Source organism: Lynx rufus, unplaced genomic scaffold (genome assembly GCF_022079265.1).
Source record: "Lynx rufus isolate CCGP_SWC_20201006 ecotype Redwood Valley unplaced genomic scaffold, mLynRuf1.p SCAF_11, whole genome shotgun sequence".
NCBI lineage: Eukaryota > Metazoa > Chordata > Mammalia > Carnivora > Felidae > Lynx > Lynx rufus.
Window position 1 is genome coordinate 42,419,160 of NW_025814825.1, and position 17,608 is coordinate 42,436,767.

Genomic DNA, 17,608 nt, shown 5'->3' on the forward strand with positions numbered 1-17,608 from the left:
GGTGTCCAACCATTCCTAGATTAGTAATAACTTATTCAGAGCATCTTCTTTTAATACAGAATTGAATTCTCTTTGTATTACTTAGGATTTTATTCTTTTGCATCTCCACTCATGTGAAAAATTGGGTTGTGGTTTTCTTATCACTGTCAAGTTTTGCTATTATGATTTTACTAGTTTTATAAAGTTATTGGAGAAAGTTTTAATCTTTTTCTATATCCTTAAGCAGATTAAATGGCATGGGAATGATCTATTCTTTGAACTTCTAAAGGAAGGTAATATGAGAGTGTCAGGTCTTAGTGCCTTTTTTGGAGAGATAACTCTTTAAAAAAACTTTTTTAACGTTTATTTATTATTGAGAGATAGAGAGAGACAGAGCATGAACATGGGAGGGGCAGAGAGAGGAGGAGACACAGAATTCGAATGAGGCTCCAGGCTCTGAGCTGTTAGCACAGAGCCTGATGCGGGGTTCGAACTCATAAACCTCAAGATCATGTCCTGAGCTGAAGTTGGATGCTCAACCAACTGAGCTACCCAGGCGCCCCTGGAGAGATAACTCTTTAACATAATTTTCCAATTTCTTCCATAGTTGTTGGTGTCCTCAACTCTTCTGAGTCTTCTTTTTTTTTTTTTTTAATTTTTTAATGTTTATTTATTATTGAGAGAGAGAGACAGACAGACAGACAGATAGAGCACGAGCAGGGAAAGGGCAAAGAGAGGAGGAGACACAGAATCTGAAACAGGCTCCAGGCCCCGGGCTGTCAGCACAGAGCCCGTCGCGGGGCTCAAACTCACAAACCGCGAGATCATGACTTGAGCAGAAGTCGGATGCTTAACCGACTGAGCCACCCAGGCGCCGCATCTTCCAAGTCTTCTTGTGTCAATTTTGACAATTGATATTTCTTAAATTTTGCACTTTCTACTTTTCCTTAATTTGCCAGAAGTTTTATTAATCTTTTCAAAGAATCTCCCTTTAGATTTATTCATCAAGTCTTTGATGGTTGTCATTTTAATTCGGTTTCAGTGTTGATAAATGATCAGTGCAAAACGTCCTTTGTAACTTTATTCCAGATTTCAGACTGAAGGTTCGTGTGGCTTCCACTTCCTTACAATCCCTGTTTTCTTTGTTCCTCTTCTAAAACATAAGCCCCAGAGCGCCTGGGTGGCTCACTCAGGTCATGATCTTGCGGTTTGTGAGCTCAAGCCCCATGTCGAGCTCTGTGCTGACAGCTCAGAGCCTGGAGCCTGCTTTGGATTCTGTGTCTCCCCCTCTCTCTGCCCCTCCCATGCTCATGCTCTCTCTGTCTCTTAATAATAAATAAACATTAAAAAATTAAAATAAAATAAAACATAAGCCCCATTATCTACTACAACTGAGCTGATGACCTGGGAACTCCATTATTAGGTATCTAACCAACAGCATTTGTACATATGCGCACTAAAGGTACACTCAAAAGTATTCATAGCAGCACTAGGAAAAACCCAAGTATTTATTGGTTATTGAATAGATTGTCATGCATCACACAGTGGAATACTATGCAGAGATGAGAATGAACAAACTGCAGCTACATGAGCCAACATGGATGAAATGCACAAGCATAATACTGAGTGAAGAAACCAGACTCATAAGAATGCAGTGTATTATCTTATTTATATAGATTTCAGAAACAGATAAAACTAATCTATGGTCCTAGAAGTCAAGTAATGATTACCCTGGCAGGTGGTTAGTGACTCAAAAAGGACTCAGGGCGGGGCTTCTGGGGAGCAGGTCATGTTCTGCTTTCTTGATCTGATGATTGGTAACACGGGTATATTCACTTTGAGCTGGACACCAATTATTTTCAATCAAAAGTTTACTTTTTAAAATTGGGTGGCTATGGGGCGCCTGGGTGGCGCAGTCGGTTAAGCGTCCGACTTCAGCCAGGTCACGATCTCGCGGTCCGTGGGTTCGAGCCCCGCGTCAGGCTCTGGGCTGATGGCTCAGAGCCTGGAGCCTGTTTCCGATTCTGTGTCTCCTTCTCTCTCTGCCCCTCCCCCGTTCATGCTCTGTCTCTCTCTGTCCCAAAAATAAATAAACGTTGAAAAAAATTTAAAAAAAAATAAAATTGGGTGGCTATGGAGTTTGGGACCTTGGGACCTTACTGAGATTGCACGCAAATTTTGCATGTATGTATAAATATATATTTTTGTGGAGAAAGGATCCGTAGCTTTCACCAGCTTCTCATAATAGTGGGTTCATCACTGGCTCAAGGTTCCCTCTATCGTCATGCTCACCCCCATCTTGCTTGATGATTCTTCTACTCTACCTTCCTCCAAAACCTTTCTTCCTCTTCTCCAAAACCTTTTCCCTGAGCTCTCTGGTATTGCCGCTTTATAAAATAGGCATACTTTTTTGTCTTCCTTATCTAGCTGTAGAATATTTTCTCTACCTCCTGCCTTTCTTAAGCTGGACCCTTCTCTGAGGACAGCCCTCCCCCTGCTATTCTTTCGAATGAAGACACTAATGTTCAGGTAAGGCAATGGAACTGATGTTTTCTTCACTCCCCACAGCCTCCAGACCACCATTTCTCCACCTTTAGGTACACATTCTTACTCCTTTGCAGGTTCAGACCTTGGTTATTGCCATTACTTACAGACCTCATGCTGCTATTTTTTCATTTAAGATTTATTTTAAAATATGAGCACCAGGCTTACATCCTTTCTCTCCAATCCTGTCATCATCCTGCATGACTTTAAAGTCCGTGGGGGATCATCAGCCAACATCTCAACTTCATAGTCCCTTTATCTCCTCAAATCCAAAAGACTTACTTCCACTTCAGTTACTCCTCCAGACTTCAAGCCCCATTCTCAACCCCACCGCTTTCATGCTTAGCAGATAACCTTAACTTTACTTAAGAAATCTGAGACCATAGGGACACCTGGCTGGCTCCGTTGGCAAAGCACGTGACACTTGATCTTGGGGTTGTAAATTTGAGCCCAATGTGGGGTATAGAGATTAGTTTTAAAACATCTTAAAAAAAATAAGTCTGAGGCCATTAAGCTCAATCTCCCTTAATTTCTACTTTATTGTTAGACGGTTAGAGGTAAAGAATTGCTACTCCTGTGTCTAATCAACCCTTCCAACAATTTGGCAAAATAATAACTTAATTGAACATTTGCCATGTATTACATGTACTATTTAACTTAGTCCTTATAACAGCTCTATAAGGTGCTATTACCATCATCATCCCTATTTTACAGACGAGGAAACAGACACAAGGGCTTGCCTAAGGCCATCCAAGTAGTCAATGGCAAAGCTGGGATTTAAGCAGTCTAAAGTTGTCACACAGTTGAAATGTCACACAGTTCAATGCACAAAATGAATAATTTCAGCAGTGTTTATAATTGCCAGTAATACACCCCCCCCCCCCATCAAGAAGAGATGAGAATACAGTGCAGTCAGGGAAAGGAGGAAACACTTTATGTGCTTATTATGGAAAGACTTCAAAAATATATTGTTAGGTAAAAGGAGCAGAAATAAGAATAGCATGTAATGAATGCTTCCATTTGTGTAAAAAAGAAAGAAGAAGACTATATGACTGTTTTGCTTTATATACATAAAGTATCTCTGGAAGTATACACTAGAATGTAAAATCAATAATATAAGTTTCCACCTTAGGACTAGAGAAGGAAAAGCAGCATAAACCTAAAGCAAACAGAAGAAAATAAATAATAAAAATTACAGCAGAAACCAATGAAATTTAAAGCAGGAAAAGAATAGAGAAAAATAACAAAACCCAAAGCTGGTTCTTTAAAAGATCAATAAATTGATGAACCTCAAGCCAGGAACCTGGCTTTTTTTTTTTTTTTAAAGAGAGAAGATACAAATAGCTAATATCAGAAATGAAAGAGGGGCCATCACTACTGATCCCATGGACATTAAAAGAAGAGTAAGGAATACCATAGGCAACTCTATGTCCACAAATTTGATAGCCTAGATGAAATGGACCAATTCCTTGAAAACATAATCTGCCAAAACTCACACAAGATACTCTGAATCAGTCTATATCTTTTAAAGTACTTGAATTAATAATTAAAAATGCTTTAAAACAGTCCAGATAGCTTCATTGTTGAATTCTACCAAACATGTAAGGAAAAAAATTTTACCAATTCTCAACAATCTCTTAAAAAATAGAAAAGCAGAGGGAACACATCTTAACTGATTCTATGTGGCCAGCATTTCCCTATTACCAAAACCAGATAAAGACAATACAAGAAAGTAAGGTCACAGACCAATATCTTTCATGAACATGCATGCAAAAATCCTCCACAAAATATTAGCAACTTGAATCTGACGATATATAAAAAGAATTATGCATTAAGACCAAGTGGGATTTATCTCAGTTATTCAGGCTAGTTCAACATTAGAAAATTTGTTACTGTAATATATCACATCAACAGACTAAAAAAGAAAACTCATATGTAGAAAAGTATTTCATAAAAGCCAACATCTATTCATGATAAAAACTCTCAGCAAACTAGGAATAGAGGGTAAGTTACCCAAATTGATAAAGAACAACTACATGGGAATGCAAGCTGGTGCAGCCACTCTGGAAAGCAGTATGGAGGTTCCTCAAAAAACTAAAAATAGAACTACCCTACGACCCAGCAATTGTACTACTAGGCATTTATCCATGGGATACAGGTGTGCTGTTTCGAAGAGACACATACACCCCCGTGTTTATAGCAGCACTATCAACAATAGCCAAAGTATGGAAAGAGCCCAAATGTCCATCGATGGATGAATGGATAAAGAAGATGTGGTATATATATACAATGGAGTATTACTCGGCGATCAAAAAGAATGAAATCTTGCCATTTGCAACTATGTGGATGGAACTGGATGGTATTATGCTAAGTGAAATTAGTCTGTCAGAGAAAGACAAAAGTCATATGACTTCACTCATATGAAGGCTTCAAGAGACAAAACAGATGGACATATGGGAAGGGAAACAAAAATAATATAAAAACAGGAAGGGGGACAAAACAGAAGAGACTCATAAATATGGAGAACAAGCTGAGGGTTACTGGAGGGGTTGTGGGAGGGGGGATGGGTTAAATGGCTAAGGGGCACTAAGGAATCTACTCCTGAAATCATTGTTGCACTATATGCTAACTAATTTGGATGTAAATTTTAAAAAATAAAAAATAAAATTAAAAAAAATCTTTAAAAGAACTAAAAAAGCCATGTAGTTAATATCATATTTAATGATTGATTGATTGATTTCCCCCTGAGGTTGGGAAAAAGGCAAGAATGTCCCTTCTCATCACTCCTTTTCAACATAGTACTGAAAGTCCTAGCTATGCAATAAAACAAAGAAAATAAAAGGGATACAGATTGGGAAGGAAGAAATAAAACTGTCTTTGTTAGCAGATGACATGATTATGTAGAAAATCCCAAAGAATCAACAGTAACAACAAAAAACCCCAAACAATTAACAAGGAATTATAACAAGGCTGCAGGATACAAGGTTAATATACAAATGCAATTTATGTTAACAAAAAATAAAGTAGTAATAAAATGTGGTATATACATGTAATAAAATATTATATTTTGCTGAGAAAAACTACAAAACTCTGATGAAAGAAATTGTAAAATATCAAAATAAATGGAAAGATATGCCATGTTTGTATATAGGAACACTCAGTTTGTAAGATGTCAATTTTTTCTAATTTGATTTATAGATTCTATGCAATCCTAATAAAAATCCCAGCAAGTTATTTTGTGGATACTGAAAAACTAATCATCAAGTTTATACAGAAAGGGAAAAGTCCCAGAATTGCCAACATAATACAGAAGGAGGACTGACACTACCTAATTCAAGACTTACTGTAAAGCTATAGTAATCAAGATTGTGTTACTGGTGAAAGAACAGACAAATAGATGAATGGAACAGAATAGAGAGCCCAGAAATAGACACAAATAAAAATAATTAACTGATCTTTGACAAAGAAGCAAAGGCAATTGAATGGAGAAAGCGTAGTTTTCTCAATATATGATGCTGGAACAATGACATTCTTACATCAAAAAAAAAAAAAAGGAAATAAAGAAAGAGAAAAAAAGAATTAGACAGTAGACCTTATACCTTTCACAAAAGCTATTATCAAAAAATGGATCAGAGACCTGAATGAAAAACATAAAACTATAAAACTCCTAGAAGATAACATAAGAGAAAATTCAGGGACCTTCAGTTTGGTGATGACTTTTTAGGTACATACCATAAGTATAATCCATGAAAGAAATACATTGATAAGTTGGACTCCATTAAAATTTAAAAGTGCACTGTGAAGAAAATGAAGAAACAGGGGTGCCTGGGTGGCTCAGTCAGTTAAGCATCTGACTTTGGCTCAGGTCATGATCTTGTGGTTCGTGAGTTTGAGCTCCGTGTAGGGCTTTGTGCTGACAGCTCAGAGCCTGAAGACTGCTTTGGTTTCTGTGTCTCCCTCTCTCTCTGCCTGTCCCCTGCTTTCTCTCTCTCTCTCTCTCTCTCAAAAATAAAATAAACATTAAAAAATAAATAAAAAGAGAAAGAAAATGAATAAACAAGCCACAGACTGGAAGACAATATTTGCAAAACATATTTGGTAAAATATTAGTATCCAAAATATACAAAGAACTTTTAAACCCAAAATAAGAAAATAATCCAACGTAAAAATGGGCAACAGATCTGAACAGACATCTCACCATAGATGATATATAGATGACAAATAAGCATATGAAAAGACAATGTCATATGTTGTTAGGGAATTGCAAATTAAAACCATAAGATACCCACTACACATCTATTAGAATGGCTAAAATCCAAAAACCTGACAAAATCAGATGCTGACCAATGTGGAGCAACAGGAACTCTTATTTGTTGCTGGTGAGAATGCAACCACTTTTTTTTTTTTTTAATGTTTATTTATTTTGAGAGAGAGAGGAAGGAGCAGAGAGACAGGGAGAGAGAGCATCCCAAGCAGGCTCCACACCAACAGCACAGAGCCTGATGTGGGGCTCAAACTCACAAACCATGAGATCATGACCTGAGCCGAAATCAAGAATCATACTCAACCAATAGAGCCACCCAGGCACCCTGAGAATGCAACCACTTTGGAAGACAGTTTGGCAGTTTCTTACAAAACTACACATTCTTACCATTTTACACCCATTAGGATAGATATTATATAAAAACTAAACTAAAATAACAAATGTTGGTGAAAGTATGGAGAAATTGGTAACCTCATGCATTATGGTGGTTATGTAAAATGGTGCAGCTTCTGTGGAAACTTATGGTTGTTCCTCAAAATGTTAAACATAGAATTACCATCTGACCTAGCAATTCTATAACTAAGTATGTGTCCAGAAGAATTGATAAGAGGGACTCAAATAGATACTTGTACACCAATGTCCACAGCAGCATTATTCATAATAGCCCAAAAGTGGAATCAACCCAAGTGTCCATGAACAGATGAATGGATGAACAAAAGGTGTTATATACATATGATGAAATATTACTCAGCCATAAAAAAGAATAAAGTTCTAATACATGCTATGACTTGAATTAACTTTGAAAACCTTTTGCTAAGTGAGATAAGCTAGACACAAAAGGACAAATATTGTATGATTCCACTTGCCACGATTATCTAGACTATGTAAATTCACAGTGACATAAATTAGAGTATAGGTTACCAAGGGCCGGAAGTAATAGGAAGTAATTATTTAATGGGTACAGAGTTTTCTGTATGGCACAATGAAAAATTTGTGAAATAGATAGTGGCAGTGTTTGTATCAGTGCACTGTTAATGTACCTAATGCCACTGAATTATACACTAAAATGGTTAAAATGGTAAATGTTATGTTATTTCTATTTTATCACCATAAAAAATGATGACCCAGCAATTGTGCTCCTAGGTATTTAAGAAAATCAGTAGAAAATTTATGTTCACACAAAACCTGCCCACAAATGTTTATAGCCACTTTATTCATAACTGCAAAAAGCTGGAAGAAACCATTCGTTACTAGGTGAATGGATAAGCATCTGTACTACATGCATACAAAGGAATATTATTCAGGGGCTCCTGGGTGGCTCAGTGGGTTGCACATCCAACTCGATTTCGGCTTAGGTCATGATCTCATGGTTCATGAATTCGAGGCCCATGTCAGGGGCTCTGTCAGCACAGAGCCCGCTTGGGATTCTCTGTCTCCCTCCCTCTCTGCCCGCCCCCACCTCTCTCTCAAATATAAATAAATAAACACTAAGAAAAGGAATATTATCCAGTGATAAAAAGAAATGAACTATCAAACCACAGAAAGACATGGGGAAATTTAAATAAATTGTTTATTGAAAGAAGCCAGTCTGAAAAAGTTACATATAGTATGATTCCAATTAACTGACATTTTCAGAAAGACAAACTAGAGAGACAGTAAAATATCAGTGGTTGCTAGGGGCACAAGGGAAGGGGATGAGGGATAAAAAGGTGGAATATAGGGGATTTTTAGGGCAGTAAAACTATTCTGTATGATACTGTAATGGTGGATATATGACATTTTGCATCTATCAAAACCCATAAAACCCAAACAACTCAGTAAGTGAAACCTAATGCAAACTATGAGCTTTCTTTAATAATAATGCATCAATATCGGTATATCAATGGTAACAAATATTCCACAGGAATGCAAAACGTTATTAACAGAGCAAATTGTGAGCCAAGGAGAAAGAAGAACCTCTTCCCAGAAATGGCTTTATTCTTTTGGATTCTGTAGAGATACAGTCTATGGAGGGTGCTGGGGAGTTATATCCTTGGAATAGCCCTGTGGAAGACTTAGCCTTGTGTCTGGGTTGGTACTAAAGAATTTAATTGCAACATATGAAACAGAACTCATAAGCTATACAAGAGATGTATCAACCTTGATGGAGCTGAAGTATAGTGTCTCCAGGTGTTGTGACAAATATTTATTGTATCTTGCACTTTTTCAAGTGTAAGGACTTTATGAAGGGTACCATTAATTGGCATATTGATTTTCAAATTGACTGTACTAGCAACAGCTTGGGAAAACTAAATTGTAATGTTAGTGTGATGGTCATCTCTAGTAAAGCCTAGACTCAGGCAAGTTACTATTTTTTTAATGTTTATTTTTGAGAGAGAGAGACAGTGTGTGAGTGGAGGAGGGGCAGAGAGAGAGGGAGACACAGAATCTAAAGCAGGCTCCAGGCTCTGAGCTGTCAGCAGAGCCCAGCATGGGGCTCGAACTCTGGAACTGCGAGATCATGACCTGAGCTGAACTCACAAACTGCGACATCATGACCTGAGCCAAAGTTGGACGCTCAACTGACTGAGCCACCCAGGCACCCCTCAGGCAAGTTATTATTATTAGAAAGAGGAACATGATAAGTCATAAATATAGAACCTTACCTGAGTTTCTTTAAAGTATGAATAAACAAGAATATGAAGAGAGTGGCAGATGGTGGGGCCGTGTTCCAAGGGTTTGGGGTGGTAGCTACCTAGTTCATGTGGTTTTCAGCATCTTCTGAGGTCTTTGAACTACTTGCTTCAAAAGTTATGTGACGACTCAATTTATGATCTCTGTTGGATGTCAACTTTACAGTTCTACCAAAATATCTTGTGTTTTTCCAGAGGATCGGGGAGTGATGAAGACAGAAAGACTTTTGAGTAAAGGCCAAGTCTTGCACAATTTAACTTTATAAATAATTGTTTCAGTTAAATGTGCCACCTTATTACTGGATCAATCTGTTGGAATGTAGAAAACATAGGTAGAAATTTGGTACAATATATAAAGTATAATAGTATTTTAGCCTTTGTACTTGTGGCTTTTCACCATGGAAATGCCGCGATTCATTCAGAAAATAAATGGACTCCTATCAGTACATATAGAGGAAGTTAATTTACAAAATCCAGTTGGAGGTGTTAAGAATATCCTTTAGTCATGGTTTCAGTCCTTTACAATTTTTCAGTTTTTTACAATTTTACATTTACAATTTTTAAAATTAAGACTTTATTTTATTGTTTAAGGTTTACTTATTTATTCTGTATGTGAGAGACACAGAGAGAGAGAGAGAGAGAGAGAGAGAGAGAGCACGCTTGAACAGGGGAGAGACAGAGAGAGAGGGAGAGAGAGAATCCCAAGCAGGCTCTGCTCTGACACCGTGGGGCTTGGTCTCACAAAGTGTGAGATCATGATCTGAGCCGACATCCAGAGTCGAACACTTAACGGACTGAGCCACCCAAGAATCCTAAGGCTATTTTTTAGAGCAGTTCAAAGTTGAGGAGAAGGTACAGAGAGTTCCCATGTACTCCCTGCCCCACACATGCATAGCCTTTCCCCACCAAAGTGGTACCTTTGTTACAAGTGATGAACCTACATTGACACATCACTGTCACCGCAAGTCCACAGTTAACATCAGGGTTCACTCTTGGTGTTGTGTACTCTATGGGTTTGGACAAATGTATAATGACATTTATCCATCATTATCATATCATTAGAACAGTTTCACTGCCCTACAAACCCTCTGTGCTCCACCTAGTAATCTCACTCCCCCTGACCTCTGGCAACCTCTGGTATAATCTTTTTAGTGCCTCTGTAGTTTTGACTTCCAGAATGTCATAGGGTTGGAATCATACCCTTACAAACTTTTGCAGATTAACTTAGTTATATATGAGTCATGGACAGACCATATCCTGTGTTAGCCTAAACATTTTTTTCTTCTTTAAAAAACAATTTTTTTAACGTTTACTTATTTTTGAGAGACAGAGGGAGACAGAGCATGAATGGGTGAGGAGCAGAGAGAGAGCGAGACACAGAATCCAGAGCAGGCTCCAGGCTCTGAGCTGTCAGCACAGAGCCCTGTTGCGGGGCTCAAACCCATGAACCAAGAGATCGTGACCTAAACCGAAGGTGAAGTCGGACACTTAACCAAATTAATCATTCAGGTGCCCCACTTCTTTTTTTTAATGTTTATTTATTTTTGAGAGAGAGAGTGTGAGCAGGGGAGGGGCAAAGAGAGAGGGGGACAGAGGATCCAAAGTGAGCTTTGGGCTGACAGCAGACAGCCTGATTTGGGGCTCAAACTCAGGAACCATGAGATCATGACCTGAGCCAGAGGTGGATGCTCGACCTACTGAGCCACCCAGGTGCCCCAGCCTAGAAAAAAATTTTCTCTTTTTTTTTTTTTAAGTTTATTTATTTATTTTTGAGGGAGAGGGAGAGAGAGAGAGAGAGAGAGAGCGAGCACAAGCTGGAGAGGGATAAAGAGAGAAGGAGACACAAAATCCAAAACAGGCTCCAGGCTCTGAGCTATCAGTTTAGAGCTCGACTGGAGGCTTGAACCCATGAACTGTGAGATCATGACCTGAGCCAAAATCAAGAGTTGGACACTTAACCGACTGAACCACCCAGGCACCCCTAGCAAGAAAATTTCAATCAGTGCTCCATATTGTGGCCAATTTGTACCTACTGAAATGAGGTGTTTCATGGAGAATTTAATCTAGTGTCTGTTTGAGGTTTTATCTGGTGCTGTCGGGTGACGATGCTGGTTTGGAAAGATCTTACCTTTGTAGGTCTTAAACTCAATCGTTCCTTGTTTTGTTTTTCAGAATTTGGTAGGTCAGATTTTGTGTATTTATGATTGAATCCTTAACTTCTCCATGAATTTGTCATTATTTGTATTGTCTTATATGAGGCTCTTGGGTACAAACTTTCAATCACATCAGCCTGTTTAACATGATTATCTTTAAAGTGTGTTTGGAGGTTTATCCCTTCTATAGTACTATCTTTAAGACCAGTTATTTTAGGGGCGCCTGGGTGGCTCAGTTGGTTAAGCAGCCGACTTTGGCTCAGGTCATGATCTCGCAGTCTGTGAGTTCGAGCCCCGTGTCGGGCTCTGTGCTGACAGCTCAGAGCCTGGAGCCTGTTTCAGATTCTGTCTCCTTCTCTCTGACCCTCCCCCATTCATGCCCTGTCTCTCTCTGTCTCAAAAGTAAATAAACGTTAAAAAAAAATTAAAAAAAAAAAGACCAATTATTTTAGGTAGCATTCAGTCATCAAGTAATTCACAGTTGTTCTTTACTTTAAAAAAGTTTACGAGAAAGTTAAAAACAACTAAAATAAAACTTCAGAAATAACATTTAAAGAAGTTAATTATTTTAACTTATTTTATTTTTATTAAAAATTTTTTAATGTTTATTTATTCTTGAGAGAGGGGGAGGGGCAGAGAGAGGGGGAGACACAGAATCCAAAGCAGGCAGCAGGCTCCAGGCTCTGAGCTGGCAGCACAGAGCCCAATGTGGGGCTTGAACTCACAAACTGTGAGATCATGACCTGAGCTGCAGTCGGACGCTTAACCAACTGAGCCATCCAGGCACCCTAACTTATTTTATTTTTATTTTTATTTGAAGTATGCTCCTTGGGGCTTGAACTCATGACCCTGAGACCAAGAGTCACACGCTCTACCAACTGAGCCAGCCAGGCACCCCAAGAAGCTAATTATTTTAAAGGAATATCAGCTATTAGGTTACATTATCTACCCTTTTATTCGGGTAAGTTAATATGCCCTAGAAAGAGCCACAGTTTAGCTGTTTAGACAATTTGACTTCTAGTAAGGAACTGGATTTTACAAGAATAACTAGACTACTTAGATCAAACCTGGTGCTGTCACTTTTTATATTTGCTAAGAAGTCAATCAACAACCAACCTTGGGTCAAGATTTAGTATTAGCATGTCCAAAAGTTCTCTTCTGGTCATGGATGCTTCTTGAATTATAGAAACACAATCTAGGATTCTCCTTCATTGCGTAAAGGTTATAGTGTTTCTGGATTAAGAAAGTCCCATCAGAAGATGATAATATGAGAAAGAGAAAGTAACAATAATTCATAATTAGTTAGTGGAAAAGGACTGGGTGATTTCAGTTAGCAAAAGGGATGTAATAGCAGCTAGTCTCCAGTCTTAGTAGACCTCAACCATTAAACCTCAAAGGCCAGCTTTGGGGCATCTGGGTGGCTCAGGTGGTTAAGCATCCGACTTCAGCTCAGGTGATGATCTCGCAGTCCGTGAGTTCAAGCCCTGCGTCGGGCTCTGTGCTGACCGCTCAGAGCCTGGAGCCTGTTTCAGATTCTGTGTCTCCCTCTCTCTCTGACCCTCCCTCGTTCATGCTCTTTCTCTGTCTCAAAAATAAACAAACGTTAAAAAAGTTTTTTTAAAACAAAACAAAACAAAACAAAACAAAAACCTCAAAGGCCAGCTTGGATTGGGTTGGAGACTAATGTGCCTATGATTCCATCGATTCTGTATGGAACACTCCCTTATACATTCAAAAGAAACCAGATAATCCTGGAAAAAAGCAAATTTCCTTGTGACATGGCTTTGTATATAGAGATAAATAATAGCAAAAGCAAGGCAAGCAACAGAATTATCATGTTATTGGCAAAAATATTTATCAAACAATATACCACCAAACAAAAGGTCTAATAAACTTATATAAAGACGTAGATTTCATAACTAGATGGTACATCTCCAGACCCAAAGGTCTGATTACTTAATACAGAGATCCAGGCCTAGTAACCTTATGCAGGTCCAATAAGTGCACCTGTTGCTCTGAGGGTCTGGGATGCTGTAAAATGAGGGTCTTCAAAATGGTCTTGGTGGAATCTCTAGAATTGTCAAAAGATGGTAAGACTAGAGCTCAATAAAAATAGACAAAACTGAATTTGGTGTTTATTATAATAAAGGAGAGTAGGCAGTCTCTCTAAGCAGGATAGACTGCTGATCATAAGAGAGTTTTGGGGAAGCACAGACTTCAGCAACTGATGGACGTCAGAAGGTTGATATTATCCTTTGTAGAAGTAACTTGGGTGAGACTATTGTCGATTGACTGGCACTCTGAGGGGTAATTGTTGGCATGGATCAGTTCCTGGATGACTGACTTTCAGAAGTGACCCTGATTGCTTGATTTACAAAAGGGATCCACTCAGGTGAGTTGTCATAACTGACTGAACAGATTTCAACCAAGTTCTGGTGGCATAATAGTTTTCTATTTCCACATAAAAATATTACCAAAAACAGTGGCTTAAAACAATACACATTTATTATCTTATAGTTCCTGTGGGTCAGGAATCCAAGTACAACTTTTCTGGGCCATCTACTTAGGGTCTCACAAGGCTGCAATCAAGGTGTGAGACAGGGCTAGGTTCTTATCTGGAGGCTCAACTGGGTAAGGATCTATTCCCCATTTGTCTGATTGTTAGTACCATTCAGTTCTTTTAGGTTGTTTGACTGAGTGCTTCTTTTTCTTTCTTTCTTTTTTTTCTGGTTGCCAGCTGGAGGCTCATTTCTCAGTGACTAGATGATGCTTGCAGTTTCTTGCCATGTGGAGTTCCCCAACATCCCATTTGCTTCCTCACAGCTGGCAAGGGGTAAAGAGATTTCAGCAAGATGGGTCTTATGGTCTTTGTAATCACATAATCATGTATGCACAATCATGTATCTCTCATCACCTGTGCATGTTCTATTGGTTAGAAGCAAGCCACAGGTCCTGCCCCCATGTAAGAGAAGGGGATCGCCAGGAGGTGGAGAGCATGGAAGCTACGTGTCAGTGGCCAGTCTGTCTATCACAGGTGACTACTTGTTACCATGGCTACTTAACAGTCTTTTCCTAAATTTGTGGGTGTGGAGCAACTGGAATCCCCTACGCTGCTATTGGGAATGTAAAATGGTAAAAACAAAAACAAAACCCCCAAAGCTTTGGGAAGTGGTTTGGCAGTTTCTTGAAAAGTTAAACACTTATATGACCCAGCCATTCTACTCGTAGACATTTTCCAAGATAAATGAAAACAACCTACATAAGGACTTGTATGTGACTGCCATAGCAGCTTTATTTATAATAGCCCCCAAATGGAAACAACCCACATGGCCATTGGCAGGTGAATGGATAAACAAAATGAGATATATTCAAATGATGGAATATTTCTCAGCAATAAAAAGGAACAGACTAGTGATACACACCAATGCGGATGACTCTCAAAATCATTATGCTGAAAGAAGCCAGACAAAAAGAATACTTTCTGGATTACTCCAATTATATAACATTCTAGAAATGCAAATTAGTTTACAGCGCTGGAAGGCAGATCAGTTGTTGCCTAGAGTGAGGGATAAATGGACTGCAAAGAGAGACTTGTAAACTTTTGGGAGTGATAAAAATGTTCTGTATCTTGATAGTGGTGGTGGTTCATAGGTGAGTGCATCTGTCACACTAATCAAATTGTAGTTTATTTTTTTATTGTTTTAAATGTTTATTTCTGAGAGTGTGTGTTTGTAAGTAGGGGAAGGGCAGAGAGAGAGGGAGACAGAGGATCTAAAGTAGGCTCTGTGCTGCCAGCACACCTGGGTCAACTGAGCCACCCAGGCACCCGTAAATTGTACACTTTATTTTTTTTCAGCCACAGAATGGATTTTATTACCATATTTGCCTTGAGAACTTTTAATTACCAAGTCAGAAATCTTTCTTTTTTACCATTTTCATTATTTTTTAAAAAAATTTTAATTAAAAAAAAAATTCAAATCCAAGTTAGTTAACATATAGTGTAGTAATGACTTCAGGACTAGAATGTAGTGATTCATTCCTTACATATAACACCCAGTGCTCATCCCAACAAGTGTCCTCCTCAATGCCCGTCGCCCATTTAGCCTATTCTCCACCCAGCACCCTGCCAGCAACCCTCAGTTTGTTTTCTGTATTTAAGAGACTCTTATGGTTTGCCTCCCTCTCTGTTTTTATATTATTTTTGATTCCGTTCCCTAATGTTCGTCTGTTTTGTTTCTTAAATTTCACATATGAGTGAAGTAATGATATATGATTTCACATATGACATGATATTTGTCTTTCTCTGACTTATTTCGCTTAGCATAATACACTCTAGTTCCATCCATGTTGTTGCAAATGGTAAGGTTTCATTCTTTTGGTTAGTGAATAATATTCCATTGTATATATATGCCATATCTTTTTTATTCTTTCATCGGTAAGTGGACATTTGGGCTCTTTCCATACTTTGGCTATTGTCAATAGTGCTGCTATAAACATGGGGGTGCATGTGCCCCTTTGAAAAAGCACTCCAGTATCCTTTGGATAAATACTTAGTAGTGTAATTGCTGGGTCATAGGTAGCTTTATTTTTAATTTTTTGAGGAAGCTCCATACTCTTTTCCAGAGTGGCTGTACCAGTTTGCATTCCCACCAACAGTACAAAAGGGTTCCTCTCTCCCACATCCTCGCCAACATCTGTTGTTGTCTGAGCCATTAATTTTAGCCATTCTGACAGGCATGAGGTGGTATCTCAATGTGTCTTTGATTTGTATTTCCCTGATGATGAGTGATATTGAGCATTTTTTCATGTGTCTGGTAGTCATCTGGATGTCTTCTTTGAAAATTGTCTATTCATGTCTTTTGCCCATTTCTTCACAGGATTATTTGTTTTTGGGGTGTTGGGTTTGATAAGTTCTTTATAGATATTTATCTGATGTGTCATGTATAAAGATCTTCTCCCATTGCATTGTTTGCCTTTTAGTTTTGCTGACTGTTTCCTTCGCTGTTTTTATCTTGATGAGGTCACAACAGTTCATTTTTGCCTTTGTTTCCCTTGCCTCCATAGACATGTCAAGTAAAAAGTTGCTGTGGCCGAGGTCAAAGAAGTTGTTGCCTGTTTTCTCTTCTAGGATTTTGATGACTTGTTGTCTTACGTTTAGGTCTGTCATCCATTTTGAGTTTATTTTTGTGTCTGTAGTAAGAAAGTGGTACAGGTTCATTCTTCTGCATGTCGCTATCCAGTTTTCCCAACACCATTTGCTGAAGAGACTGCCTTTTTTTCCCCATTGGATATTCTTTCCTGCTTTGTCAAAGATTAGTTTACCATATGTTTGTGAGTCCATTTCTGGGTTCTCTGTTCTGTTCCATTGATCTATGTGTCTGTTCTTGTGCCAGTACCATGCTGGTCTTGATGATTACAACTTTGTAATACAGCTTGAAGCCTGGAATTGTGATGCCTCTAGGTTTGGTTTTCGTTTTCAGGATTGCTTTGGCTATTTGGCATCTTTTGTGGTTCCACACAAATTTTAGGATTGTTTGTTCTAACTCTGTGAAGAATGCTGGTGTTATTTTGATAGGGGTTGCAAAGTGTACACTTTAAAAAACATAGTTCTTGCTCATAAATTAAACCTCAGTAAAATTAAGAACAAATTAAATGAAAGAGTCAACAGAGACATGAATCTAGACACTTGGAGGAGAAAGTAATGTTGATACTGAGTACAGTATCGAAATTTGCAGTATAACACCATTTTCATCTTTCCTGCATTAGCTAATAAAGAAATAGAGCTACATGAAACATTTCAGTTATTCATTTCCAAGGTGATGATCAGTGTGCTTTTAATAGAACAAAGAGATCATTTGTCATCAAAAATTACTAGTGATTTTGAGCACTTCCTTCATTTCTAAGCTGTTTACATGGCTCATCCCACAGCCTGGGAGCTCCTCAGAGACAAGGACTGGATCTTTTTTCTCTACCCTCAGCCTAGCACCCAATTTGAT